The sequence below is a fragment of the Macrobrachium nipponense genome, chromosome 26, assembly GCF_015104395.2.
Source record: "Macrobrachium nipponense isolate FS-2020 chromosome 26, ASM1510439v2, whole genome shotgun sequence".
In the NCBI taxonomy this organism is placed as follows: Eukaryota; Metazoa; Arthropoda; class Malacostraca; order Decapoda; family Palaemonidae; genus Macrobrachium; species Macrobrachium nipponense.
This window is the reverse complement of record NC_087215.1, coordinates 31967928-31993191: the sequence shown is the minus strand read 5'-3', so window position 1 is coordinate 31993191 and position 25264 is coordinate 31967928. Positions and strand designations below refer to the sequence as shown.

At 43.9% G+C, this 25264-nt stretch overlaps 1 protein-coding gene across 5 annotated transcripts in view; it reads left to right on the top strand.

The window, feature by feature from the left end:
- The window catches only part of LOC135200157 (VIP36-like protein), a 139880-nt gene that overhangs the window by 103210 nt on the left and 11406 nt on the right, over positions 1-25264 (top strand). The gene's annotated exons all lie outside the window — the stretch shown is intronic.

Sequence of the window (25264 nt, the reverse complement as noted above, 5' to 3'; positions counted from 1 at the left end):
AATTTTCCTTAGTTATATATTTGTATCTGGGTAACTGGAATTCTTGTCATATTTTACTGACTGTTGGCCAGAATGCCTTACTGTCACATGATTTTTACCACTCCTGCAATTACATAGTAGTTCAATAGGACTAAATATAATTTGTTCCAAAAAAACTTAGTTTTCCAGGTGATATTATCATCATTACATCAGCATATTAGTCCTCAATTTAGTAGAGATGATGAAATTCAGCTTTTATATATGCAACTTGCCAAGTAAATACATAGCTATTAATTTCAACTCATTGGCAGCTCGAATTTTGATATTCGTGTTAGCTGTACTTTTTGTTTTGGTGAGGCAGTTCACTCTACCCACTTTCGGGGTAAGAGATGAACCAGCCCAGCACAGAACTTCAATTTGTTTCTGTTGGTTGATGGCTGTACAGCAGTTATTAGTAGTAGTGATTTTTGGAATTCTTTTGCCTCCTAGTTAGTCATATTTGCTTACAATTGGTGAAGTATTCTCAATTCTGTCAGCCTTTTTGGCACAATTAGATGGTGTCAGGTTCTTTACAAACGAATTTACCAATTTGTGAGTGATTATTACTTGATATTAGACAATTTAGGCTTTGTTGTCACTTGACTTGGCAGTGATGTCCAGTTATAGTTCTCAGAGTTTTAGGTATTTCAGCAAGGCTGCAATACTATGATTTTACCACAACAAAGAGGCCTCTTTGTTGTGGAGTTTAAAGATCTGCCCTGTTGCCAATTTTACAAAAACAGAAACTTGACATGTGTGACAGACCTTTGAATGTCTTGAGACAAACTGTGAGGCTATAATTATAAGATAGGCATTTTTTATTTCCAGGTATTTTAATCTCCTTCCTATGCCGCCCTGCTCTCGATCTCTGTCTTCTAAAGCTTACATTATTTTTTGTTCATGAAACTTACCTGTCAGATATATATATAGCTGTATTTTCTGAAGTCCGACAGAATTTTAAAAACTTCCGACACACGCAGTGGTCGGCCAGGTGGTTAGTACCCATTCCCGCCGCTGGGAGGCGGGTATCAGGAACCATTCCCATTTTCTATCCATAATTTTTCTGTCGCCGGTGCTGAAAACACCTGTTTTCAGTACCTCCGTCTTAGGATTTTGGAAACTTCATTGCCGCTAAGTATCCTAATTGTCTTTTGATTTATTTACTTGGATTTGTGGCTAGGCATACGCTATCTTAAATTGATTTGAATTTGATTCATTTTTGCTTAAAATATCTGAATCTAGTTAGGCTAGTTTCAGACGGGGTTGTCTGCAAAGATAGGGTGTGGCTACCGAAAGCTTCGGTAGATCCGCACTTGGTATGTACGAGGGGTATGGGTCTTGCTTCTTTGTTTGAGATTTGTCATGTAAGGAGTGTGAGACTTTGTCTATTCCGTAAGGAAGACGTATGATTCGTATGTACGCAATTAATCAGTAAACATGTCTAATTCCGTAAGGAAGACGTATGATTCGTATGTACGCAATTATCAGTAACAAAAGTCAGGGTAGTGAACCTGCTAACCTTCCTGTAGACTTTATTTTGCCTAACCCTGTAGTATGGCCTACGGGCTATGAATATGTCTACGAGAGGTGCTCGCTCTCCTTCATTGCTGTGAAGTGCTACTTCTGTAATTGTTACTCCTAACCCTGCAGTATTGCCTTCGGGCCCTAAGCAGTGTCTGTAGAGGAATTGCCCTTTCTCTGATACTCTTTCGATTCGTAACTTAGAATCGAAAGTGCTTGCTTTAGAGAGTAAAAGTGAAGTGCAGAAGTGCAGTGATACCCTTGTGTAGTGGAGGGGTGCGTCAGATCGGCCTCGTTTCGTCTCTGGCCGGGACCTCTGCTTGACTCCCAGGACCCGGGGAGGGAGCATGTCGAAAGCCTAAGGAGGGTTACAAGGAACCCCCACTGATCTTGGCGTGCCTTCGGCAGTTTCTGATGAAAATCCCATCCCCAGACTGCCAAAGTGCGTGCGCGTGCACGAATCCTGAAAGTTTTGCTTCTCTCCTCCGACAAAGCGTCCTCTCCGTGCAGGGGTTGGAGCTTTCGGAAGGACTCGCGCCCTCTAAATAGAAGCTTTATAGAAGAGGACGCTTCACGTCCTCTCTCTCTCTCTCTCTCTCTCTCGTTATGCGTTTCAGTGAGAAGTAAGAAGGCGAACGTCGCCTGAACTCGTGTCCGTCTTTCCACCGAGAAATACGTAAAAGAAGTCATAGTAGCAGGAAGCTTTTGAGAGCGGACGCCTGGGACGCTCGGATGGACTCCAGGCGCGCGCGGGTGCACGCCAAGCGCGCTCCGCGCGCGCCAGTGGACGCCGAGCGCGCTCCAGTGGACGCCGAGCGCGCGCCAGTGGACGCCGAGCGTGCACCAGCGCATGCCAGGTGTGTCGCCTGGCTGAACGTTTCTGTTGAACTCTTCAAGCTCTTGTTTCAGATTTGGGCCTAAAGAATTTTTACCTCTACCTTCGGTGATACCTTCTACCTCACCTGCAAAGAATGTGAAGTAGGCAGTGCTTCGGAGGAAGCTTAAAGTGAACAGACAACTTCTTCTTCGAAACCCAGCAAGACATCGGGTTTCGTGAATTCAAGAGGTCTCTGTCAATTAATATTGCTTTTCGCATAGGTGGATGGAGTTAAGGAAGATCTCGTTTGCTCTACCGCAACCTTTGCCATTCTGCCAATAAAATTTAAGTTACCACTAACCGCAGTCCCAAAGACTTTGCGATAAGGCAGTTACGGGTTATGTAAGGCTCGATGTCCTGCACGTCAGGACTCTCGGCAACGTTCAGTAGGATTCTTGCAAAGGCACTCATCAAAAGGACGCTCTTCAGGAAAGCGCAAGACAGGACTTCCTTTGCCATACTGCCAATAATTTTAAGCTTTAGCAGGCATTAGTTGTGATACGGGAGAGAAGCTGGTTGGAGAGTTTCTTCCTCTTCCCAGTATAATTTTCCCAAGCTTTTTAGCCATCTGAAAGGGTTTTCAGATGATAGATTTTGTTAGTTTCTAGTCGGGACTACGCTGCCGAATTGAACGTCGTCGTTCTACTTGCCGTAACCAGCCCAGTCTTAACAGGATTCTTGCCCCTTCCTCGTTTGAGACGGGAATCGGAAAAATTAAATGCTCGACTCCCTGGATTACGTTTTGTCAATTCAGTGACTTTCCCCCATTGACAATATACTTTCGTTTTGTCAAGTAAGTGGGTATCCCCTCTTTGACAAAATATCTCTTTGTCCCGTAAATGGGTTAGTTCTCATTGACAAACATCTCATTAACTTGATATTACGTAAAGGAATAAGCTCTTATTGACAAGATTCGGAAGAGCTCTCATTCGTCATTCGCAGATCGTACAAGAAATAAGACTTGTAGACTACGTCAATGAACGCTTATGTCCAATAACATAAGAAGCTTGAGCTGACTGCTTCGACTGCTTCGATTCTCTTAAGTTTTGTTCATGAAACTTGCCTGTCAGATAGTATGTAGCTGTATTTCCGAATTCAGCTATATATATGTCTGCCAGGTAGTAGGAACAAACTTTATTGTGATATAATTTCATTTTTTGCCTTGTGTTATTTTACTTCTGGTTGGTTCAAGTCATATACGCTTGCTGTAGTTACCTCTTCGGATGGCAACCGAGAGGTCTATTGTCTATTTTAAGGACATTTAATCGTTACTCCCTGCAGCCTTCCAGGAGTTTCCGATTTATCTTTTACCGTTGTATGGTAGTGTTCTGACGACACAAACGCCATCTATATATTTAGCGTTTTCTGTTTCGCTTAAATATACCAGCTTGTGAGTCTTTCTGCTCAAAAAAAAAATAACGGACCTATTTCTTCTAGAATAGGGTAGCTGGCAACCCAGACATAAAGTTAAGAGACGACGTTCGTAAGCTGCTTGCTGCTGCTGTCACGCTGTGTCTGTCCTCCAGTCCAACCGAGCCAGTACAGATCGTGCGCTGTCATGCGCGGTAGGTTTACGTCTCTCTCTCCTGCGGGATTGACTGACTAACCGTATCTCTGTGATGACGGTTACGTCTCTCCTGCGGGATTGACTGACTAACTGTATCTCTGTCCTACAATCACGGACTTTAGCCTAAGATTGAGGGGATTTCTTACGTGAATGAATAAACGTTGCATTCGTTTTGCCGTTACTATGTTCAACAGAGTTATCTCTTAATCCTTTCGGTGCTCGTTACCGAACACGGTATGGAACTACGAGTCTACCGCAACATTGCACTTTTTATTTGCTCTCCCTGCTTAGGCAAAGCGCAGCCTTATTTAGGGAAGTAAGCATACTCGGGGAGGGAAATGGATGAGCTTGCTGGGGACCATTTCCTTCCTGAAGAAGTTTGTTTCCCCCCGAATAGACTGCAATCAGACCACAGTTTTTTCCTACCGGGAAACTGAAATATTATTCTAGATTTAGGAATGATTCTGAACATCTCTCAGTGCGTCTATCACCTGAGGTGATAGAAAGAAGGTGCCGGACATCTGGATAGGGTTTCAGATGTCCTGGATCTTAATCTGAAAGAAGTAAAAGCGATTCGGTAGTCCCTCCAGTCCTCGAAACGAGTTTTTTGGGAACCAGTGGTTCCAGATCAACTCTGATATTCCACAGCTCTCTCATATCTTAAGAAGTATCTTCTCTCGGTCCTTGTTCGAGTTTACGAGAAAGAGCCTATTATAACAACAGGCGTAAAATGTAACGATCCTCTACAGGTTCGTTACAGGATTGCAAAAGTCCGTACGAATCGTCTCGATCGACGGCAGCAACTATTCACTTCCGAGTGGAATCTTTCTTTAGAAGTAAGTTGAGAGTTGTGTAGACTTTAGGGACGCCCTTTCATTCTTCTCTTCGATATGTTTGAGGAGGCAAGAGAGGCGGCGGCTTCTCTGCTCCCTTATTCTCGAATCCGGGGATCGGTACCATTAAACGCCATCCTATGATATTGAACGGGGATGGATGTTTTAGTCTCTTTTCCCCTTTTTCAATCGCTTAGGAAATGTAATAAGAGGATTTATGACGTCCCAGGGAGCGACAAATGACGCTGATCGCCCCATGTTGGCCTTCAGAATCCTGGATTCACAGAGGTCACATACTTCCTAGTTCACTTTCCAAGGACCTTTTCCGAGAGAGTCGGTCTACTCTAACTCGAAAGGTACCTATAACCTCTCCGCTCTGAGTCTGACTACGTTCAGACTATCGAGATGTTGACAGGAATAAGATTTACCGTCTTCCATTTCCGTCTGAAGAATGGGATAAGCTGGCAGTCACAACTATTAAAGGAATATGCAAATGTGTTGTTGACGGCCTTTGGGCTCGGAGATTTGCGTCTGTCAACAACAAAGCCTTCACGATCTTTGAGTTCTGTGGAATCTCGAAACTCGCTCACCATCTACTTTTTGTCTCACCTGTTTTCTCGAAGTCAGACACTCGTGCGAGATCAGGCGACATATAGTAGCCCTGAGTTTCTTGTTGACGAAGTCGGTTGCGTTTATACACCCCCGATGATCGTGTAACATGAGACCAGGTTGGACTGTCAGGCATTCTTCCTTCGGGACTGAATCCCCTTTTTGCTCCTCGCTCCTTTCTCCTGGCACCAGAAGCTCGAGTCAGGAGTTGATTCGCTGACGATGTTGGGTTGCGTTGATACACCCCCAAGGTTTGCTTAGATTGAATCGCCCAGGCAGTCCAGACACTCATCCTTCAGCGAAGAATAGTGCCTTATGGTCTTCAGGGTACAGCCTTGCTGTCCTTGATTCGTCTGACTGGTCAACTGGTCGGTCACCTGACTTTAGTACAGACGGACTGACTGTGCATGTCCAGATCGAAGCTTTCAATATGGAACTTAGACGTAGTCTGAAGTTCTTGATGTTAAAGCATTCGAACCTCTCCTACCTGTTAACTTCTTGCATGTGATCAGGAAGGCCTTCTTCTAACCACCCTAGATACGACAAAGAGGGTTAGTGAAATTTTTAGCCATCGTCACAAGTTTTTGGCTTTAGAGAACACAAGGCGGTGTGCTCTCTAAGCCTTCCGTTGTGGCCTAAGAATGGAAACCCGTTTTGTCCTTGGGCCAGGAGCTTGGAAGCAAGGATGGCACAAGTTAGTGGGCAGGAGCCAGAGAGAGTCCTGTGCCCTGTCGGGTCTCTCAAGTTTTATCTACATAAAACTCAAGAAAGTCTAAGTCATTCGGGCAATCTGCAGTGTTCCGAAAAGACCAGACTTGCCCATATCGAAGAACACCCTGGCTTTAGTGTTAAGGAGTTTATCTTCAAAAATGCTCCTTCATTGTGTTTGCACAAAGATTTGAAATCTTTTATCTGAATGCTCACGAGGTGAGGGCGCGGCCTCGGAAGCATTTCAACAGAGCATGGCACTCAGCAACATCCTGAGTACCATGTTTTAGCGAAGCAACTCTGTGTTCACTTCACACTCCCTGCGAGATGTGAAGATGGCATATGAGTCTGCTGCTCGCTAGGGCCATACGTGTCTGCAGACACAATCTTGGGGGCAAGAAGTACCACTCATCCTATCCTGTAGAAAATGGTTAGGAAGAGCTCTTAATTTAGTTGATGAGTCGCCGACAACGGCGACTTCTTAACTCTTAAGCCTTAGTTAAGGTTGGCTAGGTTGGTCAGGTGGTGATATATATATATATATTTATTTTACTTCTTAGCCCTCATGGTATGGTCATCATGGTCTAGTCCACGTCGTGGTCTCGCCCCTGTTGACAGAGCATCTGGAGTGCACCAGCTATAATAGGTCTCTACCTCGCTGGCAACTCTAGTAGCACAAGCAGACTTACGTGGCAGTAACCACGAAGCCAGCTATGCTAACAGGTGGAACCAAGATGTAAATCATCTGCATGCATTTGTTTCCTAAAATCCTTCTATTCTGTCCCTTCCCACCTCCAAAGGTGGGATTCAGCTATATATATATCTGACAGGTAAGTTTCATGAACAAAATGATATTGTTATGATACAATAAAGTTTGTTCATACTTACCTGGCAGATATATATAATCAAGTACCCACCCACCTCCCCTCAGGGGACAGTGGAAATAAAAATTATGAATAGAAAATGGGAATGGTTCCTGATACCCGCCTCCCAGCAGCGGGAATGGGTACTAACCACCTGCCGGACCACTGCGTGTGTCGGAAGTTTTTAAAATTCTGTCGGACTTCAGAAAAAATACAGCATATATATATCTGCCAGGTAAGTATGAACAAACTTTATTGTATCATAACAATATCATGTTTGTTTTATTTTAACATATGTCCATCTTAACTTTATTACATAATTAGATACGTACTTAAAAAGAGAGAGAGAGAGATATGTGTTTGTATGCGATTGCTTATTTTATCACTCTCCCAACTTATTCTGTTATGCTCTATTTCATATTTCCTTGCTTACCAATTTATTCTTTACTTACGATATTAAGAAATCAAGACATTTGTAGAAAGGGGAAATCCCTCCAGACATACACATTGACCACCAAAAATGCCCCCTGGAGAAAATCTAAGCTGCTTACCAGTGGATACTGGCAACAGCACCTAAATTAGATGCCATGTTTTACAAAATGTTATTCCATTTCTTGTTATTGCATAAAAAACTTTATCAATCCTTCTTTGCTAAATCTATTCCACAATTGCAGCTACAGCCTATTCATGGAGGCAAGCAGGAGCCCCAGACAAGACTTCAGACTAACTTGCACTTGTTGTCATAGTCTGTCAAGAAATCGACCTTGAAACCTATTGCCAAGAAAGAAGATTCAGTACTTCATGCTCCAGTAGGGGCCAGACTTCTCCACTTTAGGAGAAGTGGAGTCACAGAGGCAATGGATTGTTCAAGTCCTGAAGGAGGGCTTCTCCTTTCCTTTCAGAGAAACCTCCTTTAGTCAAGTGCCCAATCGTCTTCACTGCTTACTTGGAAGGCTCCGAGAAATTTTCAGCCTGTTTGAAAGAATTCAACCCCCTCCTTCTCAAAGGGGGCATAGAAGAAGTCAAGAATCACAATTCAGAGGGGTTCTATAACAGTCTCTTCGAGTCCCCTTGTCATCAGGGGGTTGGAGGGCAGTTCTCGATATCAGTGCCCTGAGTCACTTAGTTCAGAAAACTGAGTTCCACATGGAAACAAACCAGTCTGTCATGTCATCCATTCGCCTGGGTAATTGGATGATCATCCTGGACATGCAGGACGCTGACTTCCATGTCCCCATCCATCTGGACTCTAGGGATTACCTCTGGTTTGTGTTTCAGGGCAGAGTTCTTAAGTTTTGGGCCTTGTGCTTCGACTTCTCTACAGCCCCTTAAGTATTTAGTGAATTCTCGCTCCTCTGGGTCAATGGCTCCATCTCAGAATCAACATCTCCCTTTATTTAGACGACTGGTTCTCCGTTCCCCATCAAGAGAAAGATACACAGAGGATTTGAAGAAAACTCTTCTCCTGACTCAAGAGATGGGCATTCTGATCAACAAACAAAAGTCTCACACGACTCTGACACAAGTTTCTTTATTTGGGGATGATCCTGAATTCTCAGACTTTTCAGGTTTTTCCATCCCCCAAAAGAGTCTACTCCTGCCTAAGCATAGTCTATAGGTTTCTCTCTCTCTCATCCTGTTCAGCCAATCAATGGACGAGTCTCTTGGGGACTATGCCCTCCATCAAGCAGTTTGTAAAGTGGCAAGATTACACGTGAGAGTTCTATGGTTCTTTCTCAAGGCCAACTGGAACACGGAGATTCAACTGGGTTCCCTTATCCCCTTCGTGTCAGAGATCAAATCTGATCTACAACGATGGCTATGCAAAGAAAAATTTCCTCAAGGAAAATTTTTTCCATTGAGCCCTGACCTAGACTTTTATTCAGATACCTCAGACCTAGGTTGGGGAGCCCTTCTAGGGGATCAAGAAGTTTCTGGGACGTTGTCCACAGATCAAAGAAACCTTTATATAAATGTCAAGGAACTGAAGGTTATTCACCTAGGTCTCCAGTCCTCCTCTAAGATCTCCTCCTCTGGGCAAAGCAGAACCAAGTTACCCTCATCACTCAGTTCGCACAGGGGAGACTGAACGTCTTAACAGATTAGCTGAGTCACGGCAAGCAGGTCCTTCCCACAGAATGGACCTTAGACACCCTGGTCTGCAACAATCTGTGGAAGTTACAGGACAGACCAATTGTAGACCTGTTTGTGACATCGAGGATCACCGTCCTCCTCTTTTGTTCTCCAGCCATGGACCCTCTGTCATGGGCAATGGATGCTAAGGTTCTGGACTGGTCAGGGCTGGACGTCTACACATTCCCTCCGTTTGGCATGATCAGATAAGTGATAAAAAATTTCTCCCATCGCAACATTTCAGTGACCCAAGTTCCTCCGTTCTGGCCCAAGAAAGAATGGATCCAAGACCGATGTTCCTTACACAAAAACACTCTTCTCAGACAGCCTATTTCTCCAGGTTCCACCAAAGGTTGTCTGCTCTGGCTCTGACAGGATTCAAACTGTCCGGAGTCTTGTCAGAGCAAAAGGCTTTTCCAAAGCAGCTGCGGAAGCTATTGCTAGATGTAGACGTCAGTCCTCTAGCAACCGTCTATCAATCCAAGGACACATTCTTCAAATCCTTTGATACATCTAAGCAAAGGAAGTCTGAAGACGTCTCTTGGAATCTTGACATAGTTTTAAAGTGGCTTTCAGGTCCCACTTTCAAACCTTTCTACTCCATCTCGAAAGGAATCTTACTGGGAAGACTCCCCCTCGTTGCTTTGGCCACTGCCAAACGTATCATTGAGCTTCAGGTTGTTGACAAGAGAGTTAGATTTGTGCAAGTAGATGAAGTCTGCTCATTCTCTTGGCTTCCTTGCCAAGAGTGAGGACCCTTTCAAGCCTTGACTCCATTCATTTACCATTAAAAACTTAATGGACATCCTTGGACCGGAAGAAGAAGAAAGGCTTCGTTGTCTGGTAAGAGCCCTTAGGTATTTGACCTGCAAAGGGTAAAAAAATGAGAGGATCTTCTGGTCATCTGTGGTGCACAGTTAGGAACCCTTCACAAAGAATGCTATGTCATATTTTTTGAGGCTTGATTTCTGAGGCTCACTCTTGGATCCAAGAGAACACCCTGCCTTTTTTTAAGGCAAAAGCTCATGAGGTCCGGGATGATGCTACCTCTTGCTTTTAGGCGTAATATGCCCCTCTTGTCCATTTTACAATCTTTACCTATTGGAAGTGCTAGTCGGTCTTCGCAACTCATTACTTGAAAGAAGTGAAACTGTTTGAAAATTGTAGTACCTTAGGACCTTTATCCGTGGCTGGCATGTTGTGAGAGGAAGCATAGCAAGCTCTCTTTCCATTCTCTATCTCCTCGCCTTGATTCAGGGTGTCAAGTCCAGGGGATCCTGGGGCTACATTGCACCTGGAGTGCCCACCAGTTTTTTAGTGGTTTGGGTGTGGTTTTTTATTGCTGTGTAGGTGACAGCGTTGTCTGCTTTTTACTCTGGTTCTACGCCCAGGGCAAGGGCACCTGTTTAAGCTTCGCTGCAAAATTCCGACCTAAAGTAGGGACGACCATACAGCTACAGGTTAAGGTGAGCACCAACCAGAGGCAGTATCCACCTGCATTAGCTCTTTTACCAAGTAAGGAAACAACAAGCATTGTATCAATGCTAGCAACTTCTCTGTTTCTAGGTCATTACTTTTCTTAATGTTGTGGAATGGGATATGTCCATGTATCCCACCTCCTACCAATGTGGATCCAGCTATGTATAATCACTTGTAAGTTACTTATTGGTAATTACAGAATTGGAGCCCTCCCTCCCTTCACATGGACATCAGGTCACAAACAAATTTAACTCTACTGTGTTCTGCCTCTTCCCTGAAAGTGGGTAGGGTTTGTCACCTACACAAAACAATTGAGGTGCTAACACGAATTTTGAATTTTTAGGCTGCCATGGTTGAAAATTAGAGCTGTGTAATTATTTGGTAAGTACGTATATGTGAAACTCAATTTTATCATAATTATATTTTTCGTAAGGACCTTTTAGTTTTGGGTAATGAGCACTGGGGTCTTGGATTGTTGGACTACCATTACTTCATTCTGCCATAGGATGTCACCAACAAGAACTAGACACCTTCACCTTGGGATCGGTGGTTACTTCCCAGTATGCTGTACTGTAGGCACCCAAGCTCTATTTTAGACAAGAGCAGTGTCTTACCCAAAATACATACTAAAGTGTAGTGTAAGTCTGTAAGTCTGGAGGTGTGTTTTTGTAGAATGATGGGGTTTTCTTCCATCCCCATTCCCTCTTTGGAGAGCAGCATCTGGGCTGAAGTACACACTGGATTTAACAAGATATAAGTGAGTACACTCTGGCCATACATACTCTCCTTGTTGATGACTGGGAGGCATCACCCTCATCCTGTCTCATAAGACCCATTCTCGAGTACCCTTAAGTTTTGTGGGTACTTGAACCCAGGGTTCTACTACTCCAGCCAACTATTTTGACAGAACAATAGTAGGCCACAGGAGTTATGGCAGCTGGGAGCATGGTAATCTCTTGGAGGTTCTCAACTCCAGTCAGTTGTGGGAACTGACTTTGAATTTTAGCCTAGCCTAACTTTTTTTTACACAAATTAATAATCTACCCACCTGTATGCATTCTCCAATTCCCACTCCAGAAATCACCTTAGATCAACACCACAACAAGACTTACGACCCAAAAACTCCTACCAGACAGAGAGCTCTCCCATACCAAACAACCAGCAAACGCACGTGTCTCCTACTGCCCCGTGTTATTGTTTACATCCCCCGACCCTGCCACCATCTTGTCTATGACGTCACAACACAGCTTAAATACATCAACAGACACCTTCCAGAATGAACCATGTGCTGCCCATATATAGGACACCCACCATATTTCAACAATGCATAAAATACCAATAACAATTATACAACATATAATCACACTTATCTCTTTCTCCCTCCCCTCCAACTGTTTCCTAACCTAGTCCCCCCTTAATTTCTTTCATCCTCCAGCTCTTTACCCTCGACATAATTTTTAATACATTCCCCTGAAACTCCTGCTTTAGTGAATACATCAGCCACTTGCTCCTTTCCTTTTATCCATCTCACCTCCTTTATTTCCCCCGATTCTATGGTTTCCCTTATTGCTGCAATATCTATTTTTAATCTCTTGCTACTTACACCAGTGCTCGATTTGATGGCGGTCATTAGTGTTTTACTATCAGTGTTAACCAAAGCTTCTAAATTTCTCCCTCCTACTACCTCTTTCCACAAATGCATGAAATATGTCAATCCTTCTATTGCTTCCCCAACACTCAGGGCTTCGGCCTCAATGATGGATTTTGCCACTCTCCTGGATTTCCTAGACTTCCACCATATGGGACTTCTCCTCTTCCCATCTGTCAAGGAAATAATATAACCCAGTTGAGTATGGCCATCTTCTATGTTTCCAAATGAAGCATCTGCATAGGCTTCCCAATAGATCCTTTCTTCTTCCATCTCACTTATTGTAACTTTGCCCATCATGCTCTTAGTTTTTCTCACAATTTTAATAAGCTGCTTCATATCCTGAGTCGTTCCTTCTTTAAATGCTTTACTTAATTCGCTAACATCATATGATATCTCTGGCATGGTATGTATTGATACCCAATTCAGCTGCCCTGCCACTGATCTATACTCAGTTAACTCCTTTTGTTCTAGCACTCTATTACCCGTATATCTTCTAGCCTCGGGTTCTCTTATAGAATTTATATATACTGCCACTGATTAAGGGAAAATCTGCTCTTCTTCTGCTCTATTACTACTCCTATATGCTTGAACCTTTTACTCTGTTCTCCTACTTGCAATTTCCCTTTCAATTTCCCAATCGTTTCCTTTAAGAATCCTTCAGTTCCTCCGTAGCAAAAATCATCTATGTGTGTACACAAAATGCCATTCAATTTATTGTCTTTTTTCCAAAAGAATATATTAAGCTCTAGTCTACTTCTCTCACCTTGAAGCTTCTTCACTACTTTCACCACTTTACAATACCATGCTTTTGCTGCATCCTTGAGCCCGTAGACGGTTTTCTTCAACTTCCTTAATCCCCTCCAACCATCTTCCCTAGGTGGCTTTAAATACACTTCTCTTTGTATCTTGTCACCTTGTAAATATGCAGTTTTGACATCCAATGTATAACAATTCCAATTTTTCACCTTTAGTATGGTTAAACAGAATTTTGAAATTTCAGCATTGCATGTGGGAGCGTCCTTTTCCCTCTCTACCATCTCTTCTTCAAACCCTCTAGCTACCAATCTTGCTTTGCATATCCTTTCCCCCCCTTTTATCTTTTCAGTTACTATCCATCTTGTAGATATGGCTTTTTGTCCAACATCATTTAACTCCTCATATACCTGGTTATCTCTCCAATTTTGAAGTTCTTTTTCTTTAGCTTTCATTATGCTTCTATTTTCAAATCCCAGCAACACCTCCTCTTCATCTTCAATTTTTTCTACCTGACCATAATCCCTCAAGTTAACCCACCCTTTGTCACCTGACTGTGAGTTTTGTACATTGTACAAATCAGCCCATGCTTGGCTGGATCTTTTTCCTGCAAGACCTAATATAGTCCATTCTTCTACTTTTCTTGTATCGTTGTTTATAGCTCTAATTCTGTTTCCCTTTTTGAATTTGGTATCTCTTCCATTAACTCGCCTTCTATTGACCCACTTTGCCCGTTATCTTCCACTGTTTCCCCTACCACCTCTCTTTCTATAGTCTCTTCTGTGTCTGCATTCCTTCTCCCACCTACTAGTATCTCCTCTCCTTCTTGCCAATCTACATTCCCTTCATTTGGGCCATCTGATCTACCTTTCACACCATGGGATTTATCTATTCTAGCAGATATCACTTCTGTATCTGGTGATCATCGTTGAATCCTAGTTACGTGTATCCTAGCTACTTCTCTTAAAAAAGGGATTTTGACGTAAGGAAAAATCTATTTCTGGGCGATTGGTTCGTGTCGCCAGCGAAATATCCTTTAATCCATTATTTCTAAGGTAAATGTACTAACACATACCAGAGAATAAATAAAATAAAGAAAAGGTCAGTACAACTGACTCGCTCACCCTCCAAGAGGGTGTCGGTATGAACACTATGGCGAGTGAGACCACTACCACGAACCGCTTGCCAATAGAAATCTCCCACTACAAAATCCCCACAAGAGGGGAGCCGACCCACAGAGTGGGCAGCAACTACTACTACTCCATCCCATGCTGCCGACTGCTGCGCCTCTGGTGCCATCCTGAAGTTTAGCAGACAATCTTGAGCGATGGGATGGGCAGGGGCGGATTTCGCTGGCGACACGAACCAATCGCCCAGAAATAGATTTTTCCTTACGTCAAAATCCCTTTTCTGGGCTCAGTTCGTGTCGCTGCGCGAAATCGTACCAGAGAAATAGCACAAGATTGTAAAGAATAAAAACAAATAGACAAAAAAGGGTCTCAAAATAAAAGATAACATAAAATAAAGAAATATAATTGCTAATAAATATACATATACACAATGATACAAAGTTAGAAATATTACTTAAATTTAACTTAATGCTAATAATATTTCTTAAAATTAACTTAAGTTTAACATATATACAGCTTACATGGAATATATGTTGAAAACAGTATCTGTGTATAGATATGTACAAAGAACTCAAAGCAATTATAACAATAACTTGAATAGAACAAACTTCAATAATAATATAAAAGGGAATGTTAATATGACTTAATATACAAAACCCGTAACCATTGTAAATACTTATGGTTTCCCCTTAGCATAAAAAATAAAAAAAGGGGAATCACAATCCAAGAGATCCATTATACAACAATCAAATTGTGAGTGGACCCTAGCAAAAAAATAAAAGGGGCACCCAAAACCCCTATATCATCAATAAGAGACAGCTAAGGACTCAAGGTAAACGTAGATGAACATGGCAGGTAGAGACAACTGTTGGGTGAGGCAGGTAGAAAGGAGGACTGGATCTTCTACTAAAGATTAAGCAGAGTCGGGGGAAACTATGTTACCCCGCCGCAACTGCTGAAAATTTTCAGAGCTTCCAAGGACTTTAAGTAATGACGTTTAAATACTGTCGGCGATTTCATCCAGTATATTTTTTCAAGTCATCGAAATTCATATGCTGGAAATAGTTAATTGAGGTGGCTACTGCCCTGACATCATGTGCTTTAGGGAAGGAGTCAGGATTGGCTTGCTTAATAAAGTACAGGATCTGTCCCTGATGCCTTTAATAAAGATAAAGTACCACCTTTTTCTCTCTTAAAGAGAGGACCCGATGAGGATGAGGAGGTCCTGGACAGAAGGCTCGTAAGGTCGATACTGGGCAAAGAGAAATATCTTGTGGAAGGGGTACAACCTTCATGGTTCCCACCTCATCAAAGGATCTTCATTCTTTGCTATAAAACTACGTTCCGGAGAAAGTAGCACTTCCCCTGTGGGAAGAAATTCAACATGATCCGGATCCCTGGATAATGCCGACAGTTCTGAAATTCTAGCTCCTGAAGCCAAGCTTAATAAAAATAGAGTTTTTCTTAAGAGCATTATAAATGAACATGTGTCATTATCAGTTTCTGAAGCCAGCTTTAGAACATCATTTAAGAACCACGATACTGACGTAGGCCTAACCGAAGGTCTAAGTCTAGCACAAGCCTTGGGAATAGACGAGAAGTAGGAGTCTGTCAAGTCTATATTGAAACCAAATTGAAAAATCTTTTTCAAGGCTGACTTGTTTGTCGTAATAGTGCTAGCTGCTAAGCCTTTTTTCAAATAAAGACCTGAAAAAGGATATAGCTGAATTGATTGTCATGATTCTAATATCTGATTCTCTCAGGAAAGTTTGCTAACTTTTTGACTGAAACAGCATCATACTGTCTCAAAGTTGAATCTCTTTTATCAGATTCCAAGAAGAGAATATTTTGAGGATCAATATTCGCATCTCTTTTAGCTACAAACTTCATGAAATCCATAAAGTTAGGGTTTTGAGAATTCCTGAGGAAGCGAACACAGTCTTCGTTTGTACTGACTGGGAGAGCCTGGGATTGGGAATTCGAAGAGGACGAAGACCCAGTTCAGAAATTAGGGGGTACCAATTGCTCTTTTCGGCCAGTCTGGGGCTACTAGAGCCACTTGACCCTTGAATGTCCTGAGTTTGTTCAGTACCTTCAGGAGAAGATTCACTGGAGGGAAGACATAAATATTCTGCCCAGTTGTTTCCACGTTTCGAGGGGCCAGGGCACGTTCCGTGGGGCCATAGGCCAGAGGGTCCAGGTTGGGGGCCACCAAACAAAATGGGAGTTTGTTTGGTTCGCTTGAGATGCGAAAGAGATCCACTTGTAGACCTGGAACTCTCTGAAGAATCCATTGGAACGAACTGTTGTCCAGTTACCCTTCCCGCTCCAGAGTGAACTTATCGGGATAGGGCATCTGCTATGACGTTTTTTCTCACTCCAGCTATATGGGTGGAGGAGAAGCCAACTGAACTTGTCCGCCAGGGAGAAGATGGCTACCATGACATGATTTAGATGACGTGATTTGGAGCCCTCCCCATGTTTATACCAATGGGACTACCACTGCGCTGGGTATAAAGACTAGCTTATGTGGGAGTTCTTTGGCGGACGTAACCTTTTATTTTTAGAGTCAAGAACACTGCCATGGCTTCCAGTACGTTTATATGAAGCTGACGGAACTGGGGTGACCAGGTCCCTTGAACCTTCTTGAACTGAGGAATATCCTCCCCAACGCTTAACAGAAGCGTCTGTGTGGATGGTAATCCCCTGGGAGGAGGAAACTGAAGGGGTACTGATATTGACAAGTTCTTGACTTTTGACCAAGGGCGTAGACGATTCCGTAGAATCTGAGGATACTGAGGATAATTTGTCCCTGGACCTGACATTTGCTCGTGAGCGCCAGATTCTGGTTAAGTCTTTCAGTTTGGCTTTCATCAAGATGTTTGTCACTGATGCAAACTGGAGTGAACCCAGAATCCTTTCCTGGGTTCTCCTTGATGCAAGTTTGTGTCCTAGAAATTGCTTTACTGACTTCGCTATTTCTTTCCTCTTGGCTGATGGAATCGACAGAGTATGGGAGGATAGATTCCACTGATGCCCAGCCACTGAAGTTTGACTCCGGAGTGAGTCTTGATTTGGTCCTGTTTTATCTTGAAGGCCTAGATATTTCCAGGAACCGGATTACTTCCAGTGTTGCTTTGTGGCATTCCTCGACTGTTGGAGCCCAAATTAGCCAATCGTCGAGATACGCTACTACCATAATCCTTGCGATCTTAGTTGTTGGACGACCACTTCCGCCAACTTCGTGAACACCCTGGGTGCTACTTGAGGGCCGAAGGGAACTACCTTTGAAGGAGAATGCCTGCTCTCCTATCTTGAAGCCCAGATCGGGAGAAAGTGTCTTGCAATAGGGATATGTAGTATGCGTCTGTAAGATCGATAGAGGTGGTGACGGCCCACGGGAAGTAAGGTCCGCACCTGCGAGATGGTGAGCATCTTGAACTTGTCGCAGCGAATGGCCAAGTTTAAGCGGGACAAGTCTAAGATTACCCTTCTTTTTTTGTGAGCCTTTCTTTGGAACGCTGAATAAGCGCCCTTGAAACTTTAATCTGTTGACTCTCGCTATTGCTCCTTTCTGAAGGAGGTCCTCCGCATACTCCGTCAATTCTTTGGATGGAAGTTGGCGGAAAGGTCTGGGTGGGGGCGGATTCGCCACCCAAGTCCAACCCAGGCCTTTCGACACAAGCTTTGTGCCCATTTGCTGAATCCCCAACCGGTGGCGGAAGAGAAACAGCCTCCCTCCTACTGGAAGTCCTCATTGGTGTTGGTAGCCTCCGCGGCCTCCCTGAAGTGCTTTCCTCTATTAAGGGGACCCTCCCGATCCTCTCTCCGACGAAAGGATCGCTTACCTCTGCCTCCCTTACCAGAGCGGTCATACTTCTGAAAGGCCTGGCCTTCGAACACTTGGTTGAAGGCTGGGGAGACAGCGTAAGAGGTGGAGGGTGAGGCTGGGGAGAAATCCAACATCATAGGCTGTGATTGAGCCTTGGGGAGGTAGAGGGTTGGGCTGCCTGCACCAACGGAACGGCCGAAACCAAAAAGGCTGGGCAAACCGTGGCTGTTTCTTTTGGTAAGGCTGAAAACGTCTGGGTTTCTTCTGAGCCTTACCCCTGACAGCTGATCTTGGCGTCTCTTTGCCGTGAGACCCCAACGATCCTTAAGGCTTTGGTTAAGCCTCGTATCCTCTGCTTGGACCTCCTTTACCATTGCATCTGGGAAGAGGTCTGCTCCCAGAGGTTGTTTGATGAAAGCAACTTATCGGTTCATGCCGAATAGTTGCTTCTAGGAGGACATGTTTCCGGACAGTTTGTTCTGGCTGTGGCGAACTCGAACAAGTCAGACTTGCAAACCGTTTGAGTCAGTGACTTGGGTGATTAGCTTGAACAGTGGCTCGGAACCATAAGAAATGGTAGCCACCTCCGTCATGGCCATGGTATTGAGAGACCTGGCCAGCCTAGACTTGGCATCAAACTCTGCCTGAAATGAGGTATCTGGGGAGTCTAGGCAGCTTCTCACCAAACTGCTCCATAGCACAGTCCGGTTTGAGTTTGCCCGCAGAAAAAGTGTTGGGCAGGTCTTCCCACAAATCTCCGGTTGAGGGAAGTAAAGGAGATGTAGGGTCCGCTTCCTTTAGCTGCGGTAACGAGTCCCCCTTCTGGGCCGCTGGGATAGTGACCGTAGCAATCTTCATCAGGAAAGGAAGCGGAGTACCCTCTTCCATTGTGAAGATTGTAAATGGACTCTTAACGGCTGTATCTTCGTGTTTGAACAGTCCATGTCCTCTAAGCACCTGAGCCATTCTCTTTGAGCCTGGTCCCGTGAATAGAGGACTGTCTCTTTAGGGACCTTATCATCTCGCGTCATGGCAGCGGCGGTGAGCCTGGCGTAGCCGATGAACGGAGGTTGGAGATCTTCCGGGTAGAACTCGAAGTCCTCAATCCTTCGAGTTCCACATTCCGGGATAGAGATAAGCCCGTCTTGGAAGGGGGCGTATGACGCTACTCTCCAGGGATTGTTCATGCTGAACGGAGGCAGAGAGTCATATGGTGGCAACTGAGGTATCCCTGTGCCGAGAGGTGGGGGAGAAGCTAGCGGAGCTTGGCTCAGTCCGGCGATAATGTTGTCCTGGGAGTTGATCCTATCAGACAACCGGGAGAACATCTGTTCCATACTGTTCTTGAGAGACCCAACCAGATCCCCCATGTGTTGCAACAGGCCAGCATTGGGATCCAAAGCCGGAGCTGTTGCGGAGGTGGATGGGTAGCTCTGAACAGGAACCAAAGGAAGTGAAGGAACGGTTGACTCCGCTGGAGTGTGTGATCTCTCCTTGGAGGATCTACTCCTTGAGGATTTGGAGCCGGACCCAGAAGCTCTAGACCTCTCTGCTCCGGGGTTTGTAGCCGGAGACTTGCGAGATGATGACGCCGACGACGTCTTTTTAGACGACGACGACGTCTTACTCAAGGTTTTAACCGCCTGTCCTTTAACCTTAGGTTTAACAGAAGCATCAGGAGAAGTATAAAGCTCGGCTCCTGTAAAGCCTTGGAAGGAAGCTGGAGATTGTGCAGGAGTAGAAGATCCAGTGGCGCCCAAGGGAAGCCCTTGGGCGTCCAACGTACTCACCTCGACCAACAGGTCGTCAACACCTACCATGGGTTCAATGTTTAAATCTAGCGTCGCGACTTCCGACGAGATGTCCTGGCCTGGATCAGTCAACGAAGCGGCGAGCTGCTGTTGGATCAGCGCAATAGTCGGGCCCGCCTCTGCTGGGTCGACGTAGCCCGTTGACTTGCCGCCGGGGAAGATCAGGACCGCCAACTTCTTTTCAAGTATGTAGAGCTGACCCTTGGCGGCGTTCTTCCCAAACCCTCCGACCCAGGCCCGCAGGGTAGCCAGTGCGGTGTCTCTAACAGCCGGAGCCTGGAAGAGAGGGTACTTGTTAGTTTTTAAGATTAAACTTAAAATTAAAACCTAAGTACAAGGTTAGCTTAAAAATTTAAGAGGGATGCGAGATCCCACTAATAAAATCCATTTAAGATTTTTAAGATTAGAAGGTTTACAAAATTAAACGTTCAAGAAACTATTAAAGTTTTGTCGAGGATTGGACCTAAACGGAGTTGGAAATACTTACACGTCCTAAGAGCTGGCTCACCAGATCATAGCAAATTGTGCAGGTCTCGTGATACCAGACTTGGAGGTTCCCGTGCGGAGTCGCGCATGGAGCATGGGACCGGCAGACTTCATGCCCACAGGGGTCCTGGAGCATGGCATTGCATCCCGGATGCTCACAGTTGGTGGTCTGTAAGTGAAAAGACACATGAGCATCCTAAAAGATATCACTTACAGGCTAAAGGTTAAAAGAACTCCGTTGCATGCCGGAGCGCGAAAAAAATTTTGGGCATAACCCCTCCCTTATCGCCTGAATAGGCTATAACAACGGAGAGATCCGGTGTGATCATGCAAAGGAGGGGAGGTTTAATGTAGCTTAAATTAAACTTAATATAGTTTAAATTAAAACTAAACTTAAACCTAAAAACATGGGACGTACCGGACTAAGTCCGGTGCGTGGCGGAGCGTGACGCGATATCAGCGCGACGGAGTGGTTAGTGGAGACCAACTGTATGCCGCAGTCCGCCCGTCAGGGTGAACTAGCACCTTTCCACGTGGATGCCGGAGCTCCGGTAGATAAAGAGCCCCAGTAAGGTGGGAAAGGGCGAGAGGGCAAACAGACTCGAGCTAGCAACGGAGCGACGGAGTAAAAAAAAAAAAAGAAACGAGGTTCAGGGGGGGGAAAGGCCAGTCCCCCCACCCCACCCCCTTTTTGCACCGTGAGCGAACCGAGAGGCTGGAGGTCGAGTAGTCCAGTCTGGTCTGCACCGTCCCCCTACTCCCTCCGCCTAGGGGGGAGGGGGAGGGAGGCAGGCTCGGGTATGTAGAGCGAGCGTGGGCAGACCAACCCCCCCCGGGCCCCTATGGAGAGCGGGAGGAGGGAAGATGACTGGACAGGCGTCTGGCTGCTCCGTGATTACGTAGTGACCACGGAGCGGTAACAAGAGATATAATGAAACAATAAAGCCTAGGATACACAACCGACTGATCAGAGAGATGCTATAGAGAAGCAACCGAACTGAAGAGCGGAAGCACATGAATCATGGACATAACCTAGCTAGGTGAAGCCAGACGCCGTACACTAACGTAAACATAATATGATAAACAAAATCACTAATAAAGCAAGAAATAAAACCATAGGAGAAAAAATCCAGGAGTGTACGACTAAACCGAAAGAAAGTCTACCACTCAAAGCTAGCCGGGGCCGATACTAAGAGCTGTGCTAGGGTCTGGATGGAAGATGCCTACGCAAGGTGAAAAGACATGCATGCATGACATATCCCCCGTAGGCTGTACCCTTAAAATAAATAGGATAACAAATAATAGAGCGTAATAAGTAAGGGAAGGTTCTGGGTATGGAAGACCAAGAACGAACCCGCCACGAGCAGAAACCATGCTGCCATGCTCCGACCTAGAGCTCGTATTTATACCTAAAAAAACGGCAAATACTGACTCAAGGCCGGAAAAAAAACCAATAGCAATAAATACTGATTACTTACTTAGCTGCTGCAATGGCTGTACGCTCCATGATGATAAATCCAGTAAAAAAGGGCACAAAAAACACAGAGCAAAAAAGGGCACGTGTATACGCTGTGCGGCTAACTGAAAGGATGACCACCAGAGGCGCAGCAGTCGGCAGCATGGATGGAGTAGTAGTAGTTGCTGCCCACATATGTGGGTTCGGCTCCCCTCTTGTGGGGATTTTGTAGTGGGAGATTTCTATTGGCAAGCGGTTCGTGGTAGTGGTCTCAACTCGCCATAGTGTTCATACCGGACACCCTCTTGGAGGGTGAGCGAGTCAGTTGTACTGACCTTTTCTTTATTTTATTTATTCTCTGGTATGTGTTAGTACATTTACCTTAGAAATAATGGATTAAAGGATATTTCGCGCAGCGACAATAAACGAACTGAGCCTCCCAGAAATCCACCCCATGTTTGACTATTCTTGTTTTCCCCAGACTCACATCCCCACTACCTGAGCAGGTCTTCTCCATTCATTTTCATTTTCCCTCTTATAGAATGCCTCATTTTTGTTTGACACTATTATTATTTTATTACGACTTTTTTTTTTTTTTTTTTTTTTTTTTTTTTTTTTTTTTTTTTTTTTTTTTTTTTTTTTTTTTAATAAATGGTTTTCTGGCCTTGTGCATTGCATTCAGTGCGTCCCTTACCATACCCTCTTTCATCCCTTTTTCTCTGCTTGCAGGACTTGAACTTTCTTCCATTAGGTTAGGCAGTAAAAGGTTTTTTCCAAATACTAATTGGTTGGGAGAGAAACCTCCATTATTCATTAAGCAGTTCCCAGCACTCATTACCCATTTCAATGCTATGGACCAATCTACTTCCTCCTCCTCCATCATCTTTCTTACACTTCCCTTGATCATGCCTTCAGTCTTTTCACATAATCCGCTGCTCCCCTGAGATTCTGATGCTGTGGCTAATACTATAACATTCCATCTTTCTGCCATCCTCCTTACTTTTTCATTTTGAAATTCTCCCCCATTGTCTGACAATATTTTGGAGGGCGCTCCAAATATAGCAAACCAGCACTCAAAAAGTGTCTTTATTACAGTTTTCGGTTTCTTATCTTTTATCCAACAGGCCTGACAATACCTCGTTGCCATATCCACTATTACCAAGAACTTCCTCTCTTCTCTCTCTCCCATATCCATCGCTACAACTTCATTAAACGTTTTACTCCAAGAAAAGCCTACTACTGGTTTGGCAGGGTTTCTTTTGTATCGTTTACAAACCTCACAATTTTCAATCAGTTCTGATAGTAACTTCCTTATTTCCTCCTCTTCTTTTTTGATTAACCGATTACTCCATTGTGCTTCCTCTGTTAGCTTTCATATTTTTATCTCCACTTCCGTGACCAAACTAAATGTAATTTCTTCATTGTGTTCTTAATTTCCCTCAGATTCTTTCCCTTCCAACCCTCCAGCAATAATTCTTCTACCTTCCTCCTCCTTATAGTACTTTTAAATGACCCTGTTCGTCTTCTCTTAACTCTACTTTCATTCCCCCTAATACTTCTATTATGACACAGTTTTCTTTCAAATTTAGGGTCATACCATTTTGCTCATGGTTTGCTTACCTATCAGCCAGGGTATATCACCCTGCAGAATTTCTGTCTTCAAATAAAACTTTTTGTTTTTTATTATCACCGGTATTTCTATTGTTCCTTTGGACTTATAAGATGTCTCACCAAAATTAAACACTTTAGTAGACTGACCTAGTGTCCCTCATTCTCCTCAACTCTTCCTGGCTCAGATCCATGACAATACGTGCTAGTCATAATTCCCCGCAAACTGTTGATTTACACTGTGTCCAAAATTGCATCAACCACCTCCCACGACTCTTCCACTATTTTATTAACTTCTGCATAAACCTCTTCTTCTTCTGTCCCAGTTTCTGTTTTCAGCTTATTTTCTTCTAGTTTTGTTTCAGTTTTCTTCCTATTTTGAAAATTCTGAGGACAGTCCCTTGCCCGATGCCATTCTGAGCTGCATATTGCACATACTATTACGTTCCCTTCTTTGTTTATAGGATTTCTTCCACCCCTACCTCGGTTCCATCTTCCCCGATATCTCTGGTTTTCCCTCCCTCTCCCAGAACTGGCATTGCCTTCTGACGACCCCCACCATTTCCGTTCCTCTTTAGTCCCTAATCCCTCAAAAAGTCTTTTCATTGTTTGCAACACTGTTTCGTACTCTACTTTTCTTGCTCACAAGCCGATAGTACCTTTTGTTTTTTATTTTCCTTGAGATTTGCTGCCCTATTACATGATATCCCTTGACTTCCCCTTCAAGCCTGCCTTTCCCATTGCTTTTTCACACACAGATATTGCCTTCTTGTATCTAATTAAATAGTCCGCCATCTTTTCACTAGATTCTCTTCTTATTAAACTGTATCTTTTTATTCTGCTGTAATTCTCCATTACCGAGTCTTTTAGATAGGCTTTATGTAGTTTGTCTAGGATTATCTTTGGACCCTCTGTACCCCTAAGTTTATCTCTTATCTAATCCTTCCATTAGTTCTCGGGCTTTCCCTTTTAAGCTCATTCTCATTTCTATCGCCGGGTATTTTGTATCTTCTCCTTACAACAATAGCCAATCTTTGACTTGACTTTTCCATTCTTTGTACTCTTCTTGTATCCCGCTAAACCTCGGACATTCCCTTCTCCATCTAGTCTCCCTTTGTTCACTGTCAGATCCAGGCATCTTTGATCAACCACGCTCTGCTACCAGTTTGAATTTTAGCCTAGCCTAACTTTTGTTTTTTTTACACAAATGAATAATCTACCCACCTGTATGCGTTCTCCAACTCCCGTATACTCCAGAAATCACCTTAGATCAACACCACAACAAGACTTACGACCCAAAAACTCCTACCAGACAGAGAGCTCTTCCATACCAAACAACCAGCAAACGCACGTGTCTCCTACTGCCCCGTGTTATTGTTTACATCTCCCCTGACATCACAGCCTATGACGTCACAACACAACTTAAATACATCAACAGGCACCTTCCAGAATCAACCATATGCTGCCCATATATAGGACACCCACCATATTTCAACAATGCATAAAATACCAATAACAATTATACAACATATAATCACTGACCTCCCTCCTGAGAAGTAATTCTCTGATGGTTTGTATTTCCATAGGAATAGATAAAAAAAATTTTGAAGTGATATTTTTTTCTGTGTATGCAAACCAGAGCCCTTTATATATTTGCTTTAATCCCACCTCAGCTGCCCCTGCAGCTGAAAGAAAAGTGAGTGTGACAGTTGGCGAGTGAGAAATACTCCTCCACTCGCCCTCTATTTCCCCTTATTCATACCCTAATACCAAGTTTTCAGCAACCGATCCCAACTTGCGTTGAAGGATACTCCTATACAGTCACCACCCTACTTATGAACAAGTTACATTCTGGATGGCTGTTCATTTCTTGAATTGTTTGTAAGATAGTTTTTAATATGTAGCCCATAATTTTTTTTTTAGGTTTAC